The sequence below is a fragment of the Propithecus coquereli genome, unplaced genomic scaffold, assembly GCF_000956105.1.
Source record: "Propithecus coquereli isolate 6110/MARCELLA unplaced genomic scaffold, Pcoq_1.0 Scaffold83, whole genome shotgun sequence".
Taxonomy (NCBI): domain Eukaryota; kingdom Metazoa; phylum Chordata; class Mammalia; order Primates; family Indriidae; genus Propithecus; species Propithecus coquereli.
Window position 1 is genome coordinate 1,770,054 of NW_012154507.1, and position 26,034 is coordinate 1,796,087.

Below are 26,034 nucleotides of genomic sequence, written 5' to 3' on the forward strand. Positions count from 1 at the left end.
CTCTTGCTCAGGCTGGTCTCGAACTCCTGAGCTCAAACAATCCGCCCGCCTCGGCCTCCCAGAGTGCTAGGATTACAGGCGTGAGCCACTGCGCCCGGCCCATCTGCAGCCTTTTTCATCTGAGTCAACCACAACTTCATTTTTCAGCTGCTCAGGACAACAAATTTGGGGGCATCTTTTATTCTCACACCCAGAAGGGGTTGGCTCAGTGCCAAATAAATCCAGAATTCAACTTTTTCTGACCCTTTTCTCTGCTACTACTCTGGTCTAAGCCACCGTTATCTCTGGTTTTGGCAATTTCAACAGCCTTCTAACACTTTCTTCCTGCAGTCTACCCCTAACTCAATAGCCAGAATGATCTTGTTGATAAAGTAAATCAGATCATTTCACTGCTTGGTTTATACCCTCCAGTGGCTGCCACCTCACTCAGAGGAGTTAAACTTGAAACTCTGCCCTCTTCTCTGAAAGGAAACCCAAAATACCAAACAAACAAACAAAGCAAGCCCTATCTCCTCTAGTCTGCCCCTTTATCGCCCCTCCCTCTAAGTGGGAGTGCCATGGCCTGCGACATTTTCAGGGCCACACCCTGGCTGCAGCTGGAGCTATCCTCACGTGGCAATCTGAAAGCTGATCAAGGTCACATTTGCTAAGATGTGTATTTCCCAGATCTGAGAACTCTTCCTGCTAGCCCTGGAAGATAAGAACTTCCAGAGACTTTATCTAAGAAGAGATTGTCCCCTTTGTCCCCACCCACACAGGAATCAGTCTTCTGTCTCCAAACCGTAGCTCAAAGCCCACACCCATAGGAAGTGCCTGTTTGTTTCAAGCAACATTTAACCCAGCAGCTTTCTTCTACTTGGCTCTTCAACAACTTTTTCCCTCTTCTTTTCCTTTAAGAAAAGGAAGTCCGTTTTAATTTTTTGGGCTTGATGGAACTAGGACAATAGGACAATGTTTGCTCGGATCAAATTTGTGTTGTGTGAATTTTTTTGGCAGAATCGATGTTTGCAAGAAGCAGATAAACCTTGACTGTTGGAGAATCTGGCTGTAGCAAGCAGCTGCCTGCCAGCAAATCTCCAGTTAACAACAGAGCCGAGTCATTGTCGGCCAGGTGGGAGAGACGCGAAGAGAAAGCCGGAGAGCTTCCTTGTTGGGCTCTAAATGAATTGGTTGTTTAGCAGTTACTGTGAGACAGCAGATCTGGGTACACAGCTATCTAGAGATAACATCTCGACTCGGTTTGCCCTCCTTACACAACACGGGTGTATGTACATCAAGGAAGCCCCACAGCCCCGAAATATTTTATTCACCTCACACTCGGAGGAGTTCACTGACTGGAATTCAATAGAAACTGTTCTCTGTGTGAAAGTAATTTCAGAAAGTAATCTAGTTTATGGAAATGAAAGGCATCAAAACACAAAAAAACACTGTTTCTCTACAAGTGCCTTACCTCAAATATTTGACATGGAAATTTGTATAATCCCTCTGGGGGCACGTGGGTTTCACCAGTGTTAACATCTTTTGAAATGGATTTCACAAATGTTTATTTGCCATGCCAGGCTGACAAATAACTTGGAATATCGAGGCATCTTCCCGGAATCAAACCTAATGATATGGATCTCAGATGATTGTGGAGGTTAAAAGGTATGAATTTTAATTGGGTATTGAGGGTGACATCACTGCCCCAGGGAGCAAAGATGTTACTTAGCTGTTCTGGGCCCCCAAACCTCCTTGCTGTGTGGGCAATGCACCTCAGAAATGACACTGTGTTGTCCACTTTCACGTTCTGCTTCATTTCCCACACAGGAAACGGGTCTTACTGCACCTGCCCAGAGGGAGAGAAAAGGGAAGGTAACAAAGCCATGTACAGGCTGGGCTCAGGTCTGACCTGAGCCAGTACAATGGGGTGTGCTGCTTCCCACCAGTCCCTGAGCAAGGAGTAGGCACAAGATGGGCCCTGCAGAAGACAGGCCTTAGGTTAGAACAGAACCAAGGAAGAGCGAGAGAGGGAAGCTTATGCTTTCTAGCTGCTGAGTCGGAATGCCCACAGAGCCCCTCTTTTCTTCCTTTGAGGGAGCACTGGCTTATCATTTTAGAAAACTCCACGCAGTCCTGTGAGAACCTTTTACCCACATGCAAGTGGCCTCAGGCCTGGTGACAAGGGCCCTTCCTAGAGCCGTGGTCCCAGTCAGAGATTCAGAGTTGGCACAATCCTAATGGGTCATCCCGAGGGCCAAGCATCCCTGTGTGACAGACGGGCAGCAGCTTGCCTGCGTCTGCATGGCAGGTGAGGAGCAGGGTCAGTGCACACCAAGGTTTGCTGCACCCTGGTCTAGCACCTTCTCTGCCCCACAATCACCCTTCTCAGCCTTGATGATCACTGAACACTGATAGCTGTGGCCAGCCCAGAGGAGGGTCTGCTGGAATAGTGAGCCATGAGCCTTAAATAAGACCTAAAGCAGAGGGGTACACAGATTGTCTGCCCAATTCTTGAGACTCCTCCCATTAGGAGGTAGGTCTGTCCCCTCCCCTTGAGTCTGGGCAGGCTCTGCCAGTTCGGGGCCCAGTTGCTAAGATGACTGACAGCTTATGCTTCTTTCCTCTAGACCCTTGAGCCACCATGAAAGAAGCTCCACTCCTTTCTGGGGGGGAACACACAGATATGCCTGGAGGCTACACGGAGAAGGAAAGGGGGCCAGTTGAGCCCAGCCTGTCAACTCTCTGTGCGAGCCACATGAGTCACTCTAAGTGCTTTAGTAGCTGCATTAAAAAGTAAAAAGAAACAGGTGAAGTTAATTATATTTTTTGACCCCACGTATGAAAAAACAATTTCAACATTTAATCAATCAATAGTAAATTATTGAGAAATTTTACATTCTTTTTTTTCATAGGAAGTCTTCAAAATGTAGTGTGTTATTTGTGCATACAGCGTGTCTCGATTCTGCCCAGCCACGTTTCAACAGCACGCGTGGCCAGTGGCTGCCGTATGGGATAGCGTCGATCTAAAGCTCTGTCGCTGCTATTTGCCGGCACCCCCCAACCTCTACCCCACCAGCAAAAGGAAAAATTCCTCTGCAAGTGGACTCATGCTAAAATAAACATGCAGGCATCCTTGAAGGGGAGAAGCCACGGGAGAATGTACCAATGAAGGAAAAATCCTCTCTTGCTGCTTAGATGGGGGTGGCATTGATGGAGGCCTCTTGGTAACATTTTTCTCTAAGCTGCAGAGAACCCATCGCCTTCTTCCCCAGTGGCTGCGTATCCAGGTTGGATCCTCCGTCTGTCTCATGTAAGCAAAGCACTCTATATAAAAATTCTTATTTGTGAAGGAGCTAAGTGGCTATTCAATTTAAATAAGAGTCTGCCTTACAAAAGGATTCACTTCAGGATTGCTTAAGCTAGCGCATTTCTCTTGTGTGTTTAAAATAAATCCATTTATTTTTAAAAGATTTAATCACATTGCACCAACATCTATTGAATGAAATAAATTATCCTTACATTTGAAGGCTTCTTGAAAGTTGATTTGGGGGAGGAACATGAGCACAGAGAGGAAATACTCATAGAATGTTAGGGCTGTAAGAGAACGTGGCTCTCACAGAGTCTAATCCAGGGGTGGCAGATGCAGACAGCTGGGCCATCACTTCTCATGGCTGACAGCTGGGCCACCTGCCCTGCCCTGCTGACAGCCTTGTGTGGCCCCAGGCATAGTCTCTATCTGTCCCTCTAGGCCATTGCTACCAACAGACCTGCAGCAGTGGTGAGAGGAAATCAGCCCTCCTTGTTTTTATAACAGGTAAGGCACCTGTTGGGTTATCTGCCAGTCCATCCCTCACCTCCCCGTCACTATTCTGAAATTCATCAGGACCCCCATCCATGGTTGATTGGTCAGGGTGGGCACCTGACCTAATCTGAGGGTGACCCTTGCCACGTTTCTCGCATTTAAGAGACCAAGAGCATGTCGTTGAGTTTCTGGTGGCTGAAGCTGTAAGACAGAATACTCAGGAGTGGCCTGGCCTGCTCTATCATCAGGGTGGATCTGAAGCCAGAGGACACAGCTGCTGCTCTGAGCAGAGCGGAGAGGACAGACCCGGTGGCACTGAGTGCTTTATTCCAGCCGAGTCTGGTGCACAGGCCAGACCCGGTCGGTGGTTCGGCTCTCCCCAGATTCCACACACCTAGTAACCACCCAGTAAAGTATTTTTTTGCAGAATGAATGTGACTTGGCTTCTGTCGTTTATAAACCCAGAGCCATACCTGACATAGAGGCCCAGCTTCAGGGCAGGCAAACTGTGCACTCACCAGTGTCCCCGAGCTTAGAAGGACACTGTGCTTGGTTTAATGCTCTGCTGTCGTCCTCTCAAAATTTTAATCATGTTTGAACAGGAGGCCTTATACTTTCATCTTGTATTGGGCCCCCTAATTAGGTAGTCAGTCTGCAAATATACCTTCCTTTTATAAAAGGAGGTAATTGAAACTGAGATGAAGTCAGTAAGTCACTTAAAATCCCAGAGCTGGGTTCAGAATCGATCCTCGTCTGGTGGCGTCCAGGTGGGGACTGAGAAATTGACATAAACAGGTGAAAAGGGGCTGGGCGGGGGGAGAGAAGAATCATCTTGTTTCTGTTTCTTCTTCCATGACACAGAAGCTCTCTAACCACAAACCTTAACGCCATTGTTTTGCTTCTCAATTTTCATAAAAATAAACAGAAGAAAGCGTAGGTAGGAAAAGGCCGACTGGTGTCACAGGCCAATTGTTCTGAGAGAAGGAAACGTTTGCCATGTTGCCAAAGCCGACCTCATTTCCCAACTTCCCAAAGACCCAATGTCCCCAGCTGCTTTGTTGACATAGCAACAGTGAATTCTGAAAGGATTGTTATAATATTAATATGTATTTCATGGTGGGTTTGCCCTGTGTTCTTCCCTAACCTTCTGATCCAGATCTGAAAAGAGATGCTTTTGGCTTCTGGCCACAGAAAATAAGAAACTCAAGGCCCAGTTCTCTGAGTGGGATAAGTAAGGAGCAGGTGCCTCGTTGGCACATTCTGACAATTGGGTGGAGTCTTCCCCTCCGCTCCTGCCCCTCTAAGCCTCCTCAGCCTTCCCTAGAGTGAAGGGGCTGACTATGTAGATGTACTGAGTAATAGCTGCACCTTGGGATACATTTCCATCCTCCTACCGCTCAGGGTGTTAAATGTAGCACCTGTGAGCTATTGTGTAGAAAATCAATTACACCTTGGGCCCAGTGATAAGAATTCATCCCTGAGCTCAATTTTTAAAAGGCTTCAAAAGGCCTCCCACCTCTTTCCCTTTTTCCAATGCAAATGAGCAACACTCAGGAAATTTGCATGCCAAATTCCAGCATGGGTTTCCAGTGAGTAAATGGTCATATTTATTAGTAATAGCGGTAATAGATGAGTAAGAGGTATTTAATAAATGTATGTTGAACGTGTTAGCATTTCTATAGCACTTAGTTTTCAAAGCTTTTTTTCCCCTATACCTCATTTATTTGATTGTTAAAGAAGTAAACAAACAAACCAAAAGCCTTGTGATGAGGACAAAGGTAAATTATTATCCTCATTCTACTTTTATTTTTATTTTATTTTTTGAGACAGAGTCTTGCTCTGTTGCCCGGCTTAGAGTGCTGTGGTATCAGCCTAGCTCACAGCAACCTCAAACTCCTGGGCTCAAGCGATCCTCCTGCCTCAGCCTCCCAAGTAGTTGGGACTACAGGTATGTGCCACCATGCTAGGCTAATTTTTTCTATTTTTAGTAGAGATTCGGTCTTGCTCTTGCTGAGGCTGGTCTGAAACTCCTAATCTCAAGCCATCCTCCCGCCTCGGCCTCCCAGAGTGCTAGGATTACAGGCGTGAGCCACCATGCCCGGCTGATCCTCTACTGATGCAGGAAACAAGGCTGGAGAAAGATTTTTACCTTGCCCAATGTCACATAACTGCTTTGTAAGTGTCAGGGTTACAATCAGAACTTGAGTTTGACTCCCAGCTGTACCACCTTTCTTCTGTACCACAGTCTTGTGGTATTTCAGAAGGGACAGAGGGACAAAGCAAGAGTTTTATATTAAATGATTGCAGGAAAGTGCAAACAATAATGGCTAAAATTAATTAAAGGCTTACTAAGTGTCTGCTGTGGATATTATCTCATTTAATTTTTTTAAATAAACTTTTTAGTTTGAGATAATTGTAGATTCACGTGGCAATAATTGTAGGAAATAAAAAGAGAGATCCTGTGTATCCTTTATCCAGTTTCCCCCGAGAGTAACATCTTGCGGATCTATAGAATGATATCAGAACCAGGATACTGACATCGATACACTCAAGACACACAATTATTTCCATTCTCCTGTTGTCCTCTTATAGCCACACCTACTTCCCTCTCTCCCCCACCCCTCCTTAGATGTCGTATAGATGAAATTGTGCAGCATGCAATGTTTTGTGATTAATTGTCTGGAGATCCATTAAGATTGTTTTGTGTCCCAATTGTTCCTTCTTCATTGCTAAGTAGCATTCCACGGTATAGATGTACCATGGTTTGTTTAACCATTCACCTGTTGAAGGACATCTGGGTTGTTTCCAGGTTTTGACTATTATGAATAAAGCTTCTACAGGTCCAGGTTTGTGTGTGAGAAACATGTGCTGGAGCAATTGGACATCTATAGGCCAAGTATTCATTTCTCTGTGACAAATGCCCAGGAGTGTAATTACTGGGTTGCATGATAGTTGCATGTTTAGTTTTTTCAGCAATTGTCAAACTGTTTTACATTCCCACCAGCAATGTATGAGCGATCTAGTTTCTCCACATCCTCACCAGCATTTGGTGTCACTATTTTTTATTTTAGTCATTCCGATAGGTGTATATCAGTATCTCACTGTAGTTTTATTTTGAATTTTCCTAAGGGCTGATGATGTTGCACATCTCTTCGTGTGCTTGTTTATCATTTGTGTATCTTCTTTGCTGAAATGTTTCTTCATGTCTTTTGACATTTTCTATTAGATTATTGTTGTTCATTTGTTTTGGTGGCTTTTTAGAAACTTTTTTATTGTGGAATTTTTCTGTTTTTTGTTTGTTGTTGTTGTTTGTTTGTTTTCTAGAGGCAGCGCCTTGCTCTGTCACCAGAGCTGGAGTGGAGTGGCATGAGATTGTAGCTCACTGCAAGTACAAACTCCTGGGCGCATGTGATACTTCTTCCTCAGCCTCCCAAATAGCTAGGACTACAGGTGCACGCCACCACACCCAGCTAATTTTTCTACTTTTTGTAGAGATAGGGGTCTCACTTATATTGCCCAAGATGGTCTTGAACTTCTGGCCTCAAGTCACCCTCCTACCTTGACCTCCCAAAGTGCCAGGATTACAGACACGAGCCACTGTGCCTGGCCTTTTGTGGAGTTTCTAGAGTTCTTTTTATATTCTAAATACTAGGATATTCTATATCCTTTATAGGATAATGTGATTTGCAATATTTTCTCCCACTCTAGCATATTTTTTCATCTTCTTAATAGGGTCTTTTATTTTATTTTCTTTAGAACAGAATCTCACTCTGTTGCCTGGGCAAGAATGCCGTGGCATTAGCCTAGCTCACAGCAACCTCAAACTCCTGGGCTCAAGCAATCCTCCTGCCTCAGCCTCCCGAGTAGCTGGGACTACAGGCTTCTACTCCTAAAAAAGCATATTTTTTCATCTTCTTAATAGGGTCTTTTATTTTATTTTCTTTAGAACAGAATCTCACTCTGTTGCCTGGGCAAGAATGCCATGGCATTAGCCTAGCTCACAGCAACCTCAAACTCCTGGGCTCAAGCAATCCTCCAGCCTCAGCCTCCCGAGTAGCTGGGACTACAGGCATGCGCCACCATGCCCAGCTAATTTTTTCTATATATTTTTAGTTGTCCAGATAATTTCTTTCTATTTTTTAGTAGAGACGGGGTCTCACTCTTGCTCAGGCTGGTCTCAAACTCCTGAGCTCAAACGATTCGCCCACCTTGGCCTCCCAGAGTGCTAGGATTACAGGCGTGAGCCACCGCGCCTGGCCCTTAATAGGGTCTTATACAGAGCAAAATTTTAAATTTTGAGTAGGTCTAACTTATCAGTTTTTCATTTTAGAGGTCATGCTTTCGGTGTCAAGTGTAAGAACTTCTTGCCTAGTCCTAGATCCAAAAGATTTTCTCCTACATTAGCTTCTAAAAGTTTTATAGTTTTTCAGTTTACATTTAAGCCTGTGACCCATTTTGAGTTAATTTTTGTATAAGGAGAGAGACTAAGGTTGAGGTTGTTTGTTTTTATTTTTTTGGCCTATGGATGTCCAATTGCTCCAGCATCATGTGTTGAAAAGCTTTTTCTTCTGTTGAATTTCTTTTGCACCTTTGTCAAATTCAGTTGGGCATATTTGTGTGGTTCTGAGTACTCTGTTCTGTCCTGTTTTCTGTTTAACAACTCTTTGAGATAGGTACTACTGTCTCCACCTCACAGATGAATAAACTGAGGCACAGAGAGTCGAAGAAAGGTTTTTATCACTCAGTGTTTGCTACTATAAGAGGCAAGCAATGAACACTAGAGCCACTTCTGCTTATAACGAGAAAAAGCTATATTAAAGGTGGGCTCGGTTATGTTAAAATTCATTCTATAAAAAGTCAAACCAGAAAGAAGGCTCTATGCTTCCTTTTAGAGACATCCTTATCTGGCTAATCAGAAAACTGTCAAGAAACAAAATAACTAGACTTCGATACAGTAAAGTGACTGCAAACTGGATTTATCATTCTGTTAGGCTCAATAAAGATCACTTTGTTGCTCTAACAACCTAATGAGAACCACTACTTGTTACATAAACTAACCCTCAAGTGAAGAAAAAGCTGTCAATAGGGAGCCCTTTACCTGTTGACAGCTGTGACGTAAAACTGGCAGCACATCATAATTACTTAAGAGGTTTTTTTTTTTTAAATGCAGATTCCTGAACCACATACTATAGCCACTCAAGCAGAATCTCTAGGCTGGAGCTTATTTTATTTATATTTATTCATTTAAATTTTGTGGGGGGTGGGGTGGGAGAGGTTAAAATTCTCCAGGGAATTTTGATACAGCTGGACACTGGATGGACAAGAGGACTGAAAGAAGTTTTTAAAAATGGAGCAGGTGGGGCCTAGTGGCTGATGCCTGTAATCCTAGCACTCTGAGAGGCCGAGACAGGAGACCAGGAGTTCGAGACCAGCCTGAGCAAGAGTGCGACCCCGTCTCTACAAAAAAATAGAAAACTTAGCTGGGCATGATGGTGCACACTTGTCGTTCCAGCTACTTGGGAGGCTGAGGTGGGAGGATCTCTGGAGCCTGGCAGTTCAAAGCTGCAGTGAGCTGTGAGAGAATCTGTCTCCCAGCCGTGGGGATGACTCTGAGGTGTGCTGCCTTCCTGGCTACAGAGGGCTGCTCAACCACTGCGGTGACACAGCGACATTCTCCCACAGAGGTCCTGCCTCCTGCCCACTTGTCTCAGCTTCAGGTTGCAGGAAAACGTTACCACAGTTGCATGTGATGTTTCAGACAGAGGGTAAGGGAACCTGAACAGAGCTTGTTCGCACCCTGGGACCCCTGGGTTCTGCCAAAAAAGAGAGTCTGAGACAAGGACATGTGTGCAGGTAGTTTACTTTGAGAAGTGACCCTAGGGATCTGCAGTAGGGGAGACAAGGAGGAAGGGAAAGGCCACTTAGGGGCACAGTACATTTCTCACCGTGGGCGAGTGGCATCAGCCCCCAGGGCAACTTTCTGAGGAGCCGCTGAGACAGACATGAGAGTAGGGAATTTCTACCCATTGGCTCTTCTATCCCTCGGTCAGTTCGCTCTGAGGAGCGCTGACTCTCACAGTCCCAGGTGGCTGCATGCGTGCACAGCCTGCAGACAGAGAGAAGCCTCGGGCAGGACGCAGGAGAAAGGCAGGGCGGCTGAGGAGAGGTGCCGCCAGGCTGCAGTGTGCACAGCAGGCTCCCACAGTCACAGTGGGAGCCAACAGCGGCCTGAGTCAATGCAAGAAAGCACATCAGAGGGGTGTGGCATAAAGGAAATGTTATCTGGGGGAGAATAAGTCGCTCTTACATAAGGCTAGTCCCGATCACTGAATACATATATTCGATTCTGAACAAGCATTTATCGAGCTTTCTACTGTAGTCCCAGGTTGCTCGTCCAGGGTCCTCCTAGGTAGATGGACCCGAGGAAAGGCAAATTCTGACAAGTCAGTGAGAGGAGAACGGCGTGGGGGCAGTGAGAGGAAGTCCCGGCAAGCAGACTCGGATCACCAGCCGCCTGAGGAGAGCATGAAAGAAGCCTGAGGCGGCCTCTGTGGAAAGGAGGAGAAAAGTGCTCATGGAGCTCAAAGGAAGATGCTTAAAGACAAGAGGACACCAGGGGTTTCAAGGAGAGGGAGGCTAACAAGTTTTTGAGAAGTCCGAGAAGCCTGCGTGCTTAGCATGTTTTCTGAACTAATGCCACATTGCAAACTCAGGCCATTATGCATGCTTGAAACATAAGACCCGTTTCCCCAGAAGGCGAGGCCAGTTTCTACAAAGATTGGTCACGATGAATAGCCTTCTCATTGCTCTACCAAACTTGGGTTTCATTGGAATTGAGTTACGCTGTTGCTGCTTTGAACATACAATACTTCTCAGCTGGGAGCCAAGACACCACCTCTGTGGCCGTAACTCTGCACTATAATAGAATAACTGTCAGAACCACTAGGCATCAATTCTGACTCCTCTTTCCTTATTGGTGTTGGAAAATACCTTAGATGTGTTTTCAACTAAATGCCCATGTTTTATTCCAGAAGGCCCAGTGTAGACTGGAATTGCTCAAGCAACCTGGGCCTCCAGATACCCCACTTGGTTTCTTTTATGGATGTGCAAACCTACGGTTATAAAGACCCATGTGCATGGGCTGCAATTCCCAAACAAGGAGAGGATAAAATAGAGAAAATTATCCACAAATAAACAGACTTTCAAATCTCCAAATCCATAAAAATGTATTAATTAAAGCTACCATTTCTTGCATGCTTATGTGTCCAGGCCCTGTGCAAGACGAAGTTATCTCATTTAAGTCTTACAACAACAGTATGAAGTAGATGCTACGTTCCCCATTTTGTAATCAAGGAAACTTGATCAAGTAACAGGTCCAAGATCACCCAGTGTGAATCAAGGATGAGAGCCAGGACTCATAATCGGGTCTGATTCTGAAGCCCAGGCTTTGCATATTGAGTTGGGAAAAATACTTAGGGAATAAAAACATCCCCCATGAAAATACCTTCTGTCCAAAAGGATGAGCTGAGACATTTCTAACAATTTGTTATAATTGCTCTGGGTTCCTGGCTTCATGAGCAGAGATATTCCCCCTTCTCCTCATTGACTTCTCTTCTGCAAAACCAGGCCACCCAACTACCCCACCTCCCAACCACAGCCAATTATTCCTACACACACCTGCCAATTACACCGAGTTATTCAGGCCCTTCTGGAGACAGAGGGAGTGGTGGGGTCAGTCAGCCACAAAACCTCTTTCTTCCACGAATATTCCTCTCTGGGGCTGAAGACCTGGGCTACCCAGAACTGGGAACATAGCAATGTCTCTGAGTGAAGAGACTTTTTCCTCCTTTTGGACTCGGAAGGATGTTGGATTGTGTCCTGTGGTGCTCAAAGAACAACTGGGTAGATTAGGGTGTCAATTTTGACTCCCCTCTACGGTTAGGGTGTGGAATAATCGATTGGCCTCTCTTTATTATGAAGATTTCTTCTTTCACCCATGTGGATGCCCACTGAACACTTCTGAGGCCACTTGCCAAGTAAAATAAGGCACTTAAAACAACTGAATGAACAACCTCCCTCTTTTAAAAAATTTTAATCGATTCTTTCATTTTGCCGTTGCTCTTGGTGGGTGACTTCAGCATGTTAAATGCACACCTTTTCTCCGTTATGCCCTCTTACCTGCACAGGGTGGTTTTTCACCTCTTCTTGTGGAGCACAATCAATATTCTGTTATTCTCTGTCGTTTGGATGTTACTTTGTGCAAACAGTAGTTAAAAAAAAAAAAAATAACATCAGGAGCTCTGCTGTCTACACAAATCAACAACAATGAGAAACAAGAAGTGGATTACTACCGAACGAAATCCTTTTTGTTCTAAATTGTAATCAACTATATTGGATGCGAGGTTTGTCCATTTTAAAAATTTAATAACGGGTTTTGGTTCTCTTGGTTCTATAAAAAGGGCATTTATAAATATTAATATGGAATACCAGGGAAAGAACAATACATAACAATAATGAGAATCACAAAATCCCATCACATTTGACACTGTCATATCACCAGCTTAAGGATTAGCAGGTTAACCTTAGAGTTAAAAATATTGCTTTATGATTAAAAAAAAAATCTCAAAATAAAAAACGCTCCTTGTTGCATTACATATTCTTTGTGGCTTCCTTATTTTTTCTCCAGGTTATGGGATCACTGCTTTGATTAACATTTTGGGGAAGAGCAGGCTCAGAGGAAGGTGGTGCGTTGACTTATCTGCATCTTTCTGGTCCAAGTCGTGCTGAGCTTGGCTTTTGTCTAATCCTAGCCCTGACACTGCTTGAGTCAAAGGCCTGGCAACTAATACCCCCATTTTAGCTGGGGTTTTTTATCCATCTGAAGCTCTATTTTAAATAATAGTTACCCAAGGTGTCAGTTTTCACCAGTTTTTCCAAATACATCTAGTGAAAATGCAGCAATTTCGTAGAAAAATCCAAGCTATTGAGATCTAATCACTGCTTAAGCTGTGGCTTTATTCAAATCTGGATCACCAATATGGCTTAAGATGTAAATGAAGTGCAGAGAGAAATAAAGCAAGAAAATCTCCGATGGCCTTTCTCTCTGCTATTTGATGCCGGGGCCCTTATCAGTCTATTAATGCAGCTAAACTTGAGCGGCAGCATCAGTGTAACGGCACCCCTAGCTGCTGTCCCCCTCCAGTCTCAGCCAAACAAAAAAACGCACTCTCAGTAGCCTTAATATGAAACGGAAAAAAGGTCAAAATAGACAGGCTTTGCCAAATAAATCCTGAAGATCCATTCTAATTTCCACCCAAGGATCTTTTAAGTCGTCCTGGATGCTCTTTATGATATGTTGATCTACACTTAGTTTCATTAAAACTTTGTGACTTGGTATTTTTCAACCTGATAGCTTCACTAAACTAGTTCTCAAAGTGTTCACTAAGCCGCTATGCATAAAACGACTTTGCTGTCATGGTGGCTTCTAATATCACCTAAACGCAGGCAGCGGCAGTTCTGGAAATGAACCTGATCTACATGCATTCCATGTGAGCTTGGGAATTACTTTGCTTTTGCTTTTACTGGATGTCTTATGAGGAAGAGGTGCTGTCCTCTGCAGCCCCCGCCTAAGCCCTCCTGAAACCCAATGCTGAATTATCTACCATCCCGTATTTGTTCTGGAAGCAATCTACACAGAACACGACTTTTATCTGCTAAGGTTTCCAACTGGGATTAACAGATGCTAAAACATTTGGGGAGGAGGGAGGGGCTGCAGAAGAGAAAAGAATTAAAATTAAGGTCTCTTCCAACAATGGCATGGCAAATACAGAGGAGATTCAGACTAAGCTTAAAAAGCAAGAGGTTTCTCAGAGGGGCACATGAAGAACCTAGCTTTACTGACATGAATTTTAAAATGGTAAAAGGGAAAAAACTACACACACTCGGGGCTCTTGGCTACTCTGAAAATTACTTCCGAGCTGGCCGGGTCTCTCTTAGCGATTAGTTCCTCCTCAGCTTCCCCCCACCCTGAGATCTGACAGAAGCCTTTATTTCTTTATCAATTGCTGTGGTCAGTATACATTACTGCAGTCAACAGAACTATTGGCAAAGGGTTTCAAAAAAAGTGGAGATCATTTTTCTAGGGGAAAAGGGGATTAAACATAAAATAAATAAATCAGCAAGGCTGAATAATAGATTCCTAAACCCAGCTGAGGCTGCAGTTGTCAGGTAACATGGTTTACACGAGTTTACAGGTAACATGGTATCCCCAAAAGTTCTACCCAACATAACAAGTGGGCAGCCTTGCTCTGCTGGCGTGCAGAGTGGGAAGCCAGCCCTCACTTAGCTGACCTTGCCTCCCTCCATAAGCTTTGTTTCCGGGTGTGGGGAATAGGGGCTAAGATTTGACACAGGTCTGCGTTTCCATTTATAAATTCTCAGGCTTTGCAATCAAATCAACCTGGGTTGGAAAGCTGACTCTACTGGCTGTGTGACCTGGGGTAACTTCTTTGAGTCTCAATTTCTTCATCTATATAGTGGAGATGATAACACCTTCTCCTGCTAGAGTAGATTAACTGAGATAATTTATGTGAAGCACCTAGCCTGGTGCCTGGCACATGCCTGATGCTTAATACATGCCAGTTAATACAGTGATACTTAATGGTGCTGTACTATGACTCTGCCAGCACTGAGAACTGGGCTGAGCACGACTCTTCACTGGGTCTGGTGAACAACAGCAGCAACAAAATACGTCCTGAAGCTTAAACCTCCATCTTTGTTAGTGTTGTCACTGTAACCAAGCTGCTCCTGGAGTCCCCCCGTGACTTTGGAATCAAGGATATTTAATTCTACAACTCACTGCCCATCACCAGATTGTATGTTGTAGAAAGATATAACCAACCATGTGTGGGCTTGAGTTCCCAAGAATATTGGGAAAAAGTGAAAAGACCTCTAGGAGAGTTCTAGAATAGCACAGTGGGCTCTCCTAGGGCTGTGACTCTGCCTGCCTTGCCCTTTTGACTCTTTTCAAGGCACACTCCTAGATGGCTGCTGGTGTTTCGCTCCCACCCCATTTGGCCAGCAGTTACGGAGCATGCTCCATTCTGCTTTTCTCATTGAGAATCAATAACTTTCGGGAACTCGGTTCATAAAAGGGAGGCCCAGGAGGAATCAGCTTCCTGTAATCTGGAAGAATCCAGGTTCAAGGTATGGCTTCAGGTTTCCAGAGCAGTATGCTGGTCACCTTTACTGATGCAGGACCAATGCGTTAGTCACCTCCTTGTTGATGGCCTGGGGTGCTGGGAGAGGTCTGTTGCAAAGAGGAGGGGGTAGAAAGGGCACTGAGCAAAGGGGTCAGGGACTGTGCCCTCCATCTGCCACACAGTCACCTCTCTGAACCCCAGTGGCCACACCTTTAAAATGAGGTAGTTGACCCTTTTAACAGGGAAGGATGAGATTATAGGAAGAACTGAAGGATGAGATTATAGGAAGAACTTTCACTCCCCACTTTAAACACTTTTACTTGTTTAAAAACAATTTCTAACACCATACTTGTATTACTTCTATAATATAAACTTTTCATTGAAAAGGAAACTAAGGGGCTAGGACTAGATCTCTTTTAAAATCCAGAGTAGATGGTGGGCAAGGATTGCATAGGTGGCCAGATAAAGACGCAATCTGGGACAGCTGAGGAAGAAGTCTCCGAGCTCTTGTCCTGACTAAGACAAGATAGCTTCCAGAATATTAGCACCAAGATAATCAGATGAAATTGGGCCTATTAAACCCAGATTGCACTGAGACCTACTCCTCACAGTTGGATAATCATATGATCAACTAGGCTCCCTCCCCTAAATCTGTTGGTCCTTGGGAACATTTCCTGGCACCATGAAATGGGATCCTTTGGGGGAGGGGAGCAACGGGGCTGGCAGCTGCCCTGCAGTCTCTCTTAGCTTGGAGGACGGCCTCTATTGCTCGGGCAAGTGCACAGGCTGGCCCCTCAAGGCGAAGGCTTGTTAGTCTTGGCAGAGTGGCCCTGCCTTCCAGCAGCTTGAGTCTATATTCAGCGGTCATAGGTCTAATACGTTGTGACCAGCTTTTCCTGGCCCAAGGTAATCTGGGCACTCGTGCCTTTCTCCCCTCTTCATGCTCATGTCCGTTCACCAAAAGGTCACCAAATGGTTTGGATCAGTAGTTCCCAAACCTGGCTCTATATCAGAAGCACCTGTGTAGTAACTTAATAAAACAGATTCCTGAGCCCCAGCCCAGAAGGTCCTGGTCTGGGTGAGACCCAGAACTCTGCATTTATTCTGAAGCACTGCAGGTGTTTCTGATGCCACCAGGTCAGTACAGTGACATCCACTGTGACACATAACCAGATAATTTTTTTAGGGCTTCACAGGTGCAGCGGTTCAGACCTGAAAACACAGTCACCCTTGGACGAACCTTCCAGACAGGTGAACCCAAACATTAATCCCCACCCGCCGATGCACCACACACAGGTGGGTGATTAGTGATGGGAACTCCGTGCTAAGGGTGTTTTGACAATACTGAGTGGCCTCTCCCCTACTCCACTCACAATGCACTGCCTCCCCCTCCATCCTCTTCCCCGCACCCAATGGCAAGTTAGCATGAAGATGGAACTAACGAGGAAAACAAGAAAGGCACTGCATGAGGCATTCTTGGCTTTGGGAGAATGCAGTCCAATTTGCCACCAATATCAAGGCTTGCTTTTGATTATGTTGATGATAAAGACTGTAAACAAAACAGCCTTTCTCTACTAATTAATTCCCTTCGAAGAACTCTAAAGATCTTTAATTACACAGTTTGAAAAGCAGCGGTTACCCGATCGGGTTGATCGGCCTGTGCACTCCTCTCTCTGCCCACCTGAACGAAATATTTTCTTGTTTTCCCTGCTTCACACACCTAGGATGGACTTGCAGTAAATCCTGTCAGCTAAACGCCTGACAAAAGTGCTCTGATGTCAGGTATAAAGAATGCCACCTACAGCTTAATGTCTGGAAAAAAAATTCTGAGGGCTGCAAACAATGAAGGTTTTTGTCTTCTTAATGCCCAGTATGCAATCGAGTGGAAATGCTACTTCCATCTGTAATCTACAAATGAAATTAAAGTTGTTGAAAGACACAGAGTAAACCAGAGCCTTTGTTTCTTTGCAGAACAGGAAAAATTTAAACCACTAAATGTTTTAGCAGATTTACTAAATTTCCAATTAAATCATGAAATCTATTATTGCAGAGCTCTGAGAAGGCAGTGCCTCTCCCTTTCCTCTCTCTGCCTCTCTCTCTGCCTCCCCCTACCCGCCTGTGAACACATATGTAAGATACGATATAAGCAAATCAAACTCCTAAGTCCCCCAACACATATACAGCCTCATTCTGTTGGATCTGTGGGAAAATTGGGGTGCGGAGAGGAGCACACCACAAGCTTCAAGGTGAATGCGTCCAGCTCAGCAGTGATTTTAGGGAGAGCCTAGGCCAGCTTCTGGGAAAAAACCAACAATTTGCCTCCCCTCCAAGCACGGAGGGTTCCAGGGCCCCCAGCAGGTCGAGGCAGCAGGCTGGAGCCATAAGGCATCAGGAGCTCGGCATGGGGAGGGAGTCGGATCTGCTATACAAGAGCACCCTCTGCCAGTTGGCACAGAGGGCTGGCTGGAGAGGCCTGAGGCCCAGAGTGAGGGGAAAGGGCACAGGACCCTGCACACAAAGCTTGTGGGGCTGGGAGCCAGGCAGGAGAGAGATTCTATCTTCAAAACTAGACAGAACACTCACCTCTGGAACAATAGCTGGTGCAGGCAGGGGCGATGCTGATTTTCCAAGGGCTCTCCACGTTAATCCTCCCCACGAAATCCAGCCACTAGGAGCCTGAATGGTCCTCCAGACACCCATTCAGTGGAAAATGACGGGTGATTTTTGCCCTTGTCTCCCGAGATCTCCGGTGAGCACCGCTGCTCCGGCTGACATGTGTTTGTAAAGATAAAGCACCAGGCTACTTTGGGGGCCCTCCCAGGCTATTACAAAGAGCAAGTGGTGCCAACTCGGGCACTGCATGGCTTTTTCGAATTGAGCTGTTAATTTTTTTTTTTTTATGTGCACCTCTTTCTGAAAAGGATTTGAAGCAACTTATAATAGAGGCAAACACAATGAAGTCATTCAGCTAAAATTAGAAAAGCAAAGCCATGGAAAGGAGGAAGAAGCAAGCATTGACTATGAAGAGTTACTATGATTTAGCATCAGATTAGGCCCTGAGCTTCCTGGCAGCCAGGGCAAAAAGAGGATACCCAATTTGATAGTCCAAACAACCTACTAGAAGGAAGCAGGATAATTCTCCAAGAGAGAGGTATGTTCTTTTTTTCTGGCATTAAGTTTCTTCTATGAGACTTTCTATAGGGAATTCTGAAAACATACGGTGTATTTAACAATCTTTTTATATAGTAAGTGCATCTTTGTCATTTGTCAAGAGCATACATCAATCATAACTCTTAATGGGAGAAAACGAAGCATGGGGTGGACAGTAGCTAGACAAATGTGATTCAAATTTTAGCTCTTGCCAGATGCAGTGGCATGCACCTGTGCTCCCAGCTACTTGGGAGGCTGAGGCTGGAGGATCATTTGAACCCAGGAGTTTGAGGCTGCAGTGCACTATGATCACATCTGTGAATAGCCACTGCACTCCAGCCTGGCCAACGTAGCAAGACTCATCTCTAAAAAATAAAAAGTAAAATAAAATTTAACTCCTAGGTGTTTCATTCATTCACTGATGCATCAGATATTTATTAAGTGTCTACTAAATGTCAGGTTCTAGGTAAAGGGGGTAGAACAATTAGGCAAAGTCCTACTCTAAGGGTGTGATCTAATCTGATGCTAAGAAAGAACTTAGCATCCTGGGAGAGCTGGCTGGATAGCAGACAAGCTTCCTGTGGCTTAGTTGCTGAGTAAGAGCAGATGTAGCAGAGAGAGTGCTTTCAGATGTAAGCCTCAGAAATCTCACCTCAAACTTCCTTAAACAATAAATGTGGTTTCACTGTTGGCTCCATCCTTAGGCTAATAGCGGTATGGCTGCAGCAGTTCTGGGAGTCACAAAGAGACAGAACAACCTTCAGAGCAAGACAGGAGACCATTTCTTCCCGTGGCTTTCTCTTGGGGTGGAGGAAAAATGTTCTAGCCCTCGTGTCCACTCCCTCCAGCACACTTCCGCTTTGTCTCATTGGCCAGAATTGGCTCACGTGCCCAGTTACGATGCCGTCCCGGCAAGGGGTTGGGATTGCCCTTAGACCAGTCAAGCCACCCTGGGGTCAGCTTCACTATAATACTTGGCCAAGTGGGGAAGGAGGATACGTAAACAAAGTTGGGCTTGTGTTGGGCAGAAAGAAGGGGCAGGGTATGAATGAACGCTGGGCAGGCAGCTAACATTGCCCTTTAAATGCCAACTCCCTGGGATATGAAGATTGGTGTAGTCGAAGAGTCATCAAGGCTGTTGGAACATCCGTCTCCTTGGCTTCTCAGAGAAAGACCATCCTTACTATTTGCCTTATTTCTTGAATCAGATTTACTGTTTTCCATACCTGCTGCCAATTCTTCAGTTTAAACCTTTACTTCTGCTGTACACATTTTAAAAAAATTCTCCTAACTGATATTCCTAACTCCAGTTTTATCCAGATCTAGTCCATCCTCCACATTGTTAGTAAAAACAATCTTCTTTTTTAAAAATAATTTTTATTTCAAAATATTAGTGGGTACAATTGTTCTTGTTACATAAATGAATTGTATGATGCTGAAGTCAGGGCTTTCAGTGTGCCCATCACCAGAATAGTGTACATTGTACCCGACAGGTAAGTTTTTATCCCTCAGCCCCTCCTACCCGCCCCCTTCTTAGTTTCCAGTGTCCTTCACACCACTTTATGACCATGGCTACCTCTCCTTTAGCTCCCACTTACAAATGAGAACATATGGTATTTGTTTTTCCATTGTTGAGATATTTCTCTTAGGATAGTGTTCTCCAGTTCCATTCAAGTTGCTGCAAATGACATTATTTCATTCCTTTTAATGGCTGAGCTGTACTCCATGGGGTGTGTGTGTGTATGTGTATATATATATACCACATTTTCTTTATCCAATCACTAATCGATTGGCACTTAGGTTGATTCCACATCTTTGAAATTATGAATTGTGCTGGAATAAACATTAGAGTACAAGTGTCTTTTTTTTTTTTCTTTTTTTTTTTTTTTGAGACAGAGTCTCACTCTGTTGCCCTGGCTCGAGTGAGTGCTGTGGCATTAGCCTAGCTCACAGCAACCTCAAACTCCTGGGCTCAAGCGATCCTACTGCCTCAGCATCCCGAGTAGCTGGGATTACAGGCATGCGCCACTATGCCTGGCTAATTCTTTCTATATATTTTTAGTTGTCCAGATAATTTCTTTCTATTTTTTTAGTAGAGACGGGGGTCTCGCTCTTGCTCAGGCTGGTCTCGAACTCCTGAGCTCAAACGATCTGCCTGCCTCGGCCTCCCAGAGTGCTAGGATTACAGGCGTGGCAAGTGTCTTTTTGATATAATGATTTCTTTTCCTTTGTGTAGATACCCAGTAGTGGGATTATTGGATTCAGTGGTAGGTCTACTTTTAGTTCTTTAAGGAATCTCCAGACTGTTTTCCATAGAGATTGTACTAATTTACCAACAGTGTGTAAGTGTTCCCTTTTCACTGCATCCACATCAACATCTATTGTTTTTTGATTTTTTAATAAGGACCATTCTGATAGGGATAAGGTGGTAACTCATCATAGTTTTAATTTGCATTTCCCTGATGATTAGTGATGTTGAGCATTTTTTCATATGTCTATTGGCCATTTGTATATTTTCTTTTGAAAAAACTCTGTTCATGTCTTTTGCCCACTTTTTGATGGGGTTATTTGTTTTTTCTTGCTGATTTGTTTGAGTTCTTTGTAGATTCTGGATATTAGCCCTTTGTCAGATGTACAGTTTGTGAATATTTTTCTCTCATTCTGTAAGTTGTCTATTTAGTCTATTGATTATTTACTTTGCTGTGCAGAAACTTTTTAATTTAATTAAGTCCCATTTATTTATTTTTGTTTTTGCTGTATTTGCCTTTGGAGTCTTACTCATAAATTCTTTGCTAAGGCCGATATCCAGAAGAGTTTTCCTGTAGTTTCTTTCAGAATTTTAATGGTGGCAGTTCTTACATTTAGCTCTTTAATCCATCTTGAGTTCATTTTGTACATGGCAAGAGATAAGGGTCCTGTTTCATTCTTCTGCATGTGGCTATCCAATCTCACCATCACCATTTATTGAATAGGGCATCCTTGCCCCAGTGTATGTTTTTGTCAAAAATCAGTTGGTCATAGCTATATGGTTTTATTTCTGGGTTCTCTGTTCTGTTCCATTGGTCTATGTCTCTACCTTTATACCAGTACCAGGCTGTTTTAGTTGTTATAGCCTTGTAGTATAATTTGAAGTTAAGTAATGTGATGCCTCCAGGTTCGTTCTTTTTGCTTCCGATTGCTTTAGTTATTTGGGCTCTTTTTTGGTTTCAGATGAAGTTTAAAATTTTTTGTAGATCTGTGAAAAAGGACATTGGTATTTTGATGGGAATTGTGTTGAATCTGTAAATCACTTTGCACAGTATGAACATTTTAGCAATGTTGATTCTTCCAATCCATGAGCATGGGATGTTTTTCTACTTGTTTGTGTTATCTCTGATTTCTTTCATCAGTGGTTTGTAGTTCTCCTTGTAGAGATCTTTCATCTCCTTAGTTAAGTATATTCCTAGGTATTTTATTTTCTTTCCAGTTATTGTAAATGGTATTGTATTCTTAATTCGACTCTCAGCTTGACTGTTATTAGTATATAGAAATACTACTGGTTTGTGTACATTGATTTTGTAACCTGAGACTTTGCTGAATTTATTTATCAATTCTAGGAGTCTTTTGGTGGAGTCTAGTGTTTTCTAGATACAGGGTCATATCATCAGCAAACAGGGATAATTTGACCTCCTCTTTCCCAATTTAGATGCCCTTTATTTTTTTCTGTTGCCTGATTGCTCTAACGAGGACACAATCTTCTTAAAAATAATGTATATATTATTCTCTTGCTTAGTGATCTCTTTGACTTGCTATAACCTACAATATAAAGTTAAAAATCTTTGCATTAGCACACACAAAATGAAATATTTAGGTATACATCTAACAAAATTTGTACAAAATTTATATTAGGAGAACTAAAAAAAGTCTTATGAATAGCTAAATAAATGGGAAGCTATTCCATGCTCATGGATAGGAAAACTCAATATTATTAAGATATCAGTTCTTCCCAACTTGATCCATAGATTTAATGCAATCCCAATCAAAATTCTAGCAAATTATTTTGTGAATATCAACAAATTGATTAGAAAGTTTATATGAAAAGGCAAAAAACTCTGGAAGAGCCAACACAATATTCAAGGAACACAAAGTCAGAGGGCTGCCACTACGCAACTTCAAGACTTACCATAAAACTACAGTAAATAAGACAGTATGGTATTGGCAAAAAAATAGCTCAATGGAACAGAACAGACTCACAGAAATAGATTTATACAAGTATAGTCAACTGATTTTTGACAAAGGAGCAAAAGCAATTCAATGGAGAAAGGATAGTCTTTCAACAAATGGTGCTGGAACAATTAGACATTTCCATGCAAAAAAAAAATGCAAAACTATAAAACTTCTAGAAGATGACATAGGATAAAATCTAGGCAACCTTGGATTGGGTGATAACTTTTTATTTTATTTTATTTTTTTGAGATAGGGTCTCGTTCTGTCAACCAGGCTGGAGTACAGTGGTGCTATCTATCATAGCTGATTGCAGCCTCAAATTGCTGGGCTCAAGTGATCCTCCTGCTTCAGCCTCTGGAATAGCTGAGACTACAGGCGTGTACCATCATGCCTGACTAATTCTTTAAAAATGTTTTTGTAGAAGTGGAATTTTGCTTTGTTGCCTAGGCTGGTCTTGAACTCTTGGTCTCAAGGAATACTCCCACCTTGGCCTCTGAGAGCACTGGGATGATAGGCATGAGCACTGGGATGATAGGCATGAGGACCAAAAGCACAGTCCATGAAAGACAAAAATCAATAAGTTGGACTTTATTAGAATTAAAAACTTCTGCTCAGCAAAAGACAGTTAAGATAATGAAGAGGGCCAGGCACAGTGTCTCAAGTCTCTAATCCCAGAACTTTGGGAGTTCAAGGTGGGAGGATCACTTGAGGAGTGAGGCCAGGAGTTTGAGACCAGCCTGGGCAATATAGTGAGACCTCATCTCTATTAAAAAATATTTAAACATTAGCCAGGCACGCAAGACGATTGCTTAAGCCCAGGAGTGGAGTGGTGCTCCAGCACTCTAGCCTAGGTAACAGAGCAAGACTCAGTCTCTAAAAAAAAAAAAAAAAAGAGAGAGAGAGAGAGAGAATGAAGAGAGAAGCCAAAGACTGGAAAAGAATATTTGCAAAACACTTATTTTGTCTGATAAATCACTTGTATACAAAATACACAAAATACACAAAATACACAAATACTCTTAAAACTCAACAATAAGAAAACAGACAACCCAATTTAAAAATGAGTAAAAGATCTGAACAGATACCTCATCAAAAAAGAGATAGAGCTGTATGTGGTGGCTCACGCCTATGATCCTAGCACTCTGGGAGGCTGAGACAGGAGGCTTACTTGAGCTCAGGAGTTCAAGACCAGCCTGAGCAAGAGGGAGACCCCATCTCTACTAAAAAAATAGAAAGAAATTAGCCAGACACCTAAAAATCTGTATAGAAAAAATTAGCCTAGGCATGGTGGTGCATGCCTGTAGTCCCAGCTACTCGGGAGGCTCAGGCAGAAGGATTGCTTGAGCCCAGGAGTTTGAGGTTGCTGTGAGCTAGGCTGACGCCATGGCACTCTAGCCCGGGCAACAGAGTGGGACTCTGCCTCAAAAAAAAAAAAAAAAAAAGAGATAGAGATGGCAACTAAGCGTATGAAAAGATGCTCAACATGAGGGAATTGCAAATTAAAGCAACAATGAGATATCATTACATATCTATTAGAATGCTAAAATCCAAAACAGTGACAATATCAAGTGCTGGTTAGGATGTGGAGCAGTAGGAACTCTCATTCATTGCTAGTGGGAATACAAAATGATACAGCCACTTTTGAAGATAGCTTGGCAGTTTCTTACAAAGCTAAACATAGTCTTACCATATGATCCAACAATCACATTCCTTGGTATTTTATCCAAACGAGTTGAAAATTTATGCCCACACAAAAACCTGACATTCACAATTGCCAAAAACTTGGAAACAACCAAGATATCCTTCAGTAAGTGAATAGATTTTTAAAAACTCAGGTACATCCATAGGATGGAATATTATTCTGTAGTAAAAAGAAATGAGCTATCAAGCTAGGAAAAGACTTAGGAACCTTAAATACATATTGCCAAGTAAAAGAAACCAGTCTGAAAAGGCTACAAACTATATAATTTCAACTATATAACATCCTGGAAAAGGCAAAAATATAGACAGTAAAAAGATCAGGGGTTCCAGGGAGATGGGGAAGGATGAACAGGTGGAGCATAGGGGATTTTTAGGGCAGTGAAGCTATTTTGTATGATCTGTACTTGTGGATATATGATATTATGCTTTTCTCAAAACCCATAAAACTGTACAACACAAAGAGTGAACCCTAATATAAACTATGGACTTTAGTTAATAATGATGTATCAATATTGGTTTATCAATCATAACCAATGTACCATACTAATGCATGAAGTTAATGGGGGAAACTGTCGGGAAGGAGGAGAGGAAGTAAGAAAGGTAACTCTGTACTTCCTGACAATTTTTCTGTAAACCTAAAACTGTTCTAAAAATAAAGTTTATTAATTGAAAAAACAAATCTTTACCATGAAATCAAAGACTCTTCACCATCAGGGCAGTACGACCCTCCCCAGCCTTAGCTCCAAAAATTCTTGCCATACATACTTTCCATTTTTGAACTTCTCATTGTTCCTAAACATGCTATGCCATTTTTCAGATCTATACTATTGCTCTTTGCTTAGACTCTTGCTTTCTTTATTCATTGACTGGCCAATTCCTAATCATCAAAGTGAGCATTGCTTGCATGCCTACCACGTGCCTGGCTTATCAAAATTCCCACAGTCTATTGGAGAGACAACTCAAACAATTATTATAAATACTTTACTAAAGTGATTAGGTTCATCCAGTTTTGTTGTTTATAGTCCACAGTATCAGAATTATGCTCATGTTTTACAATCGCTTCTGGAATCTTCTCTGTTTCTTCAGATGGTAACTTTGCCACTGCTCGATCGTGGAGGGATGAAATGAATGTTAGCGTATTAACTACCAAGTATATTGCCAATGTATATTCCCACACAGATAACGTGCCCATTCCACAGTGTAGGAAAGGAGGCTCAGGGAAGTTCAGGAATTTGGGTAAGGTTGCTCAACTAGAAGGTCGCACAATTGGGATTCAAACTCAGTGCTTTGAAGGAACAGAATTCCTACCACCTACCGGTGGTTTCACCCCAGAGAGCCCAGAAAGTAGCTCCAACAGGGAGCTTATTTCAGATTGGAGGCTGGTCTGCCTGAAAAGCCAAGCTGAAATCTAGTTGGGTCTGTCCATGAACAGAAGGTTTGAAAAGGTTCCAACCCCATGTGTGGAGGCTAAAGCAACTCCATCTTGGATGCTAATTTGCCATGGTGACTTCTGATTAACCCCAGTTCCGGAATGCCCCTAAGATTTCTACTTTCCTGTACTTAGCGGAAATCCTACCCTTAGGCAAATTCTCTTTGGTACATAAGCCCTGGGTCTGGGGGTAATGGCTTGGGGATCCACCGTCTTGCAGCTGCCCAAGACATGGCTTTTGTTCATAAGTTCCTATTTAATGTTTCTTTCTGAGAAAATTTGTTAGTCTCTTTCTCCAGCTTCTTAGTTCCCCCAGCCTTTGAGGATAGGTTTGCATAGATGTACTCACTGCGGAACACCATGAATAAATGGAGGAAATGGCTCCAGTCTACTCAAAACCTCAATGTGGCAGGGAGGGCTTGTCATTAGTTTTTACACTCCTGTATCCTCTGCCTAGCACAGTGCCTGACCCACAGCAAATGCACTTTAAATATCTGCTGGCTAAGTAAAAATAAAATAAAGATTCCTATGTTTATTAGGTATTTACCCCTTTTGAAGGCACTTCC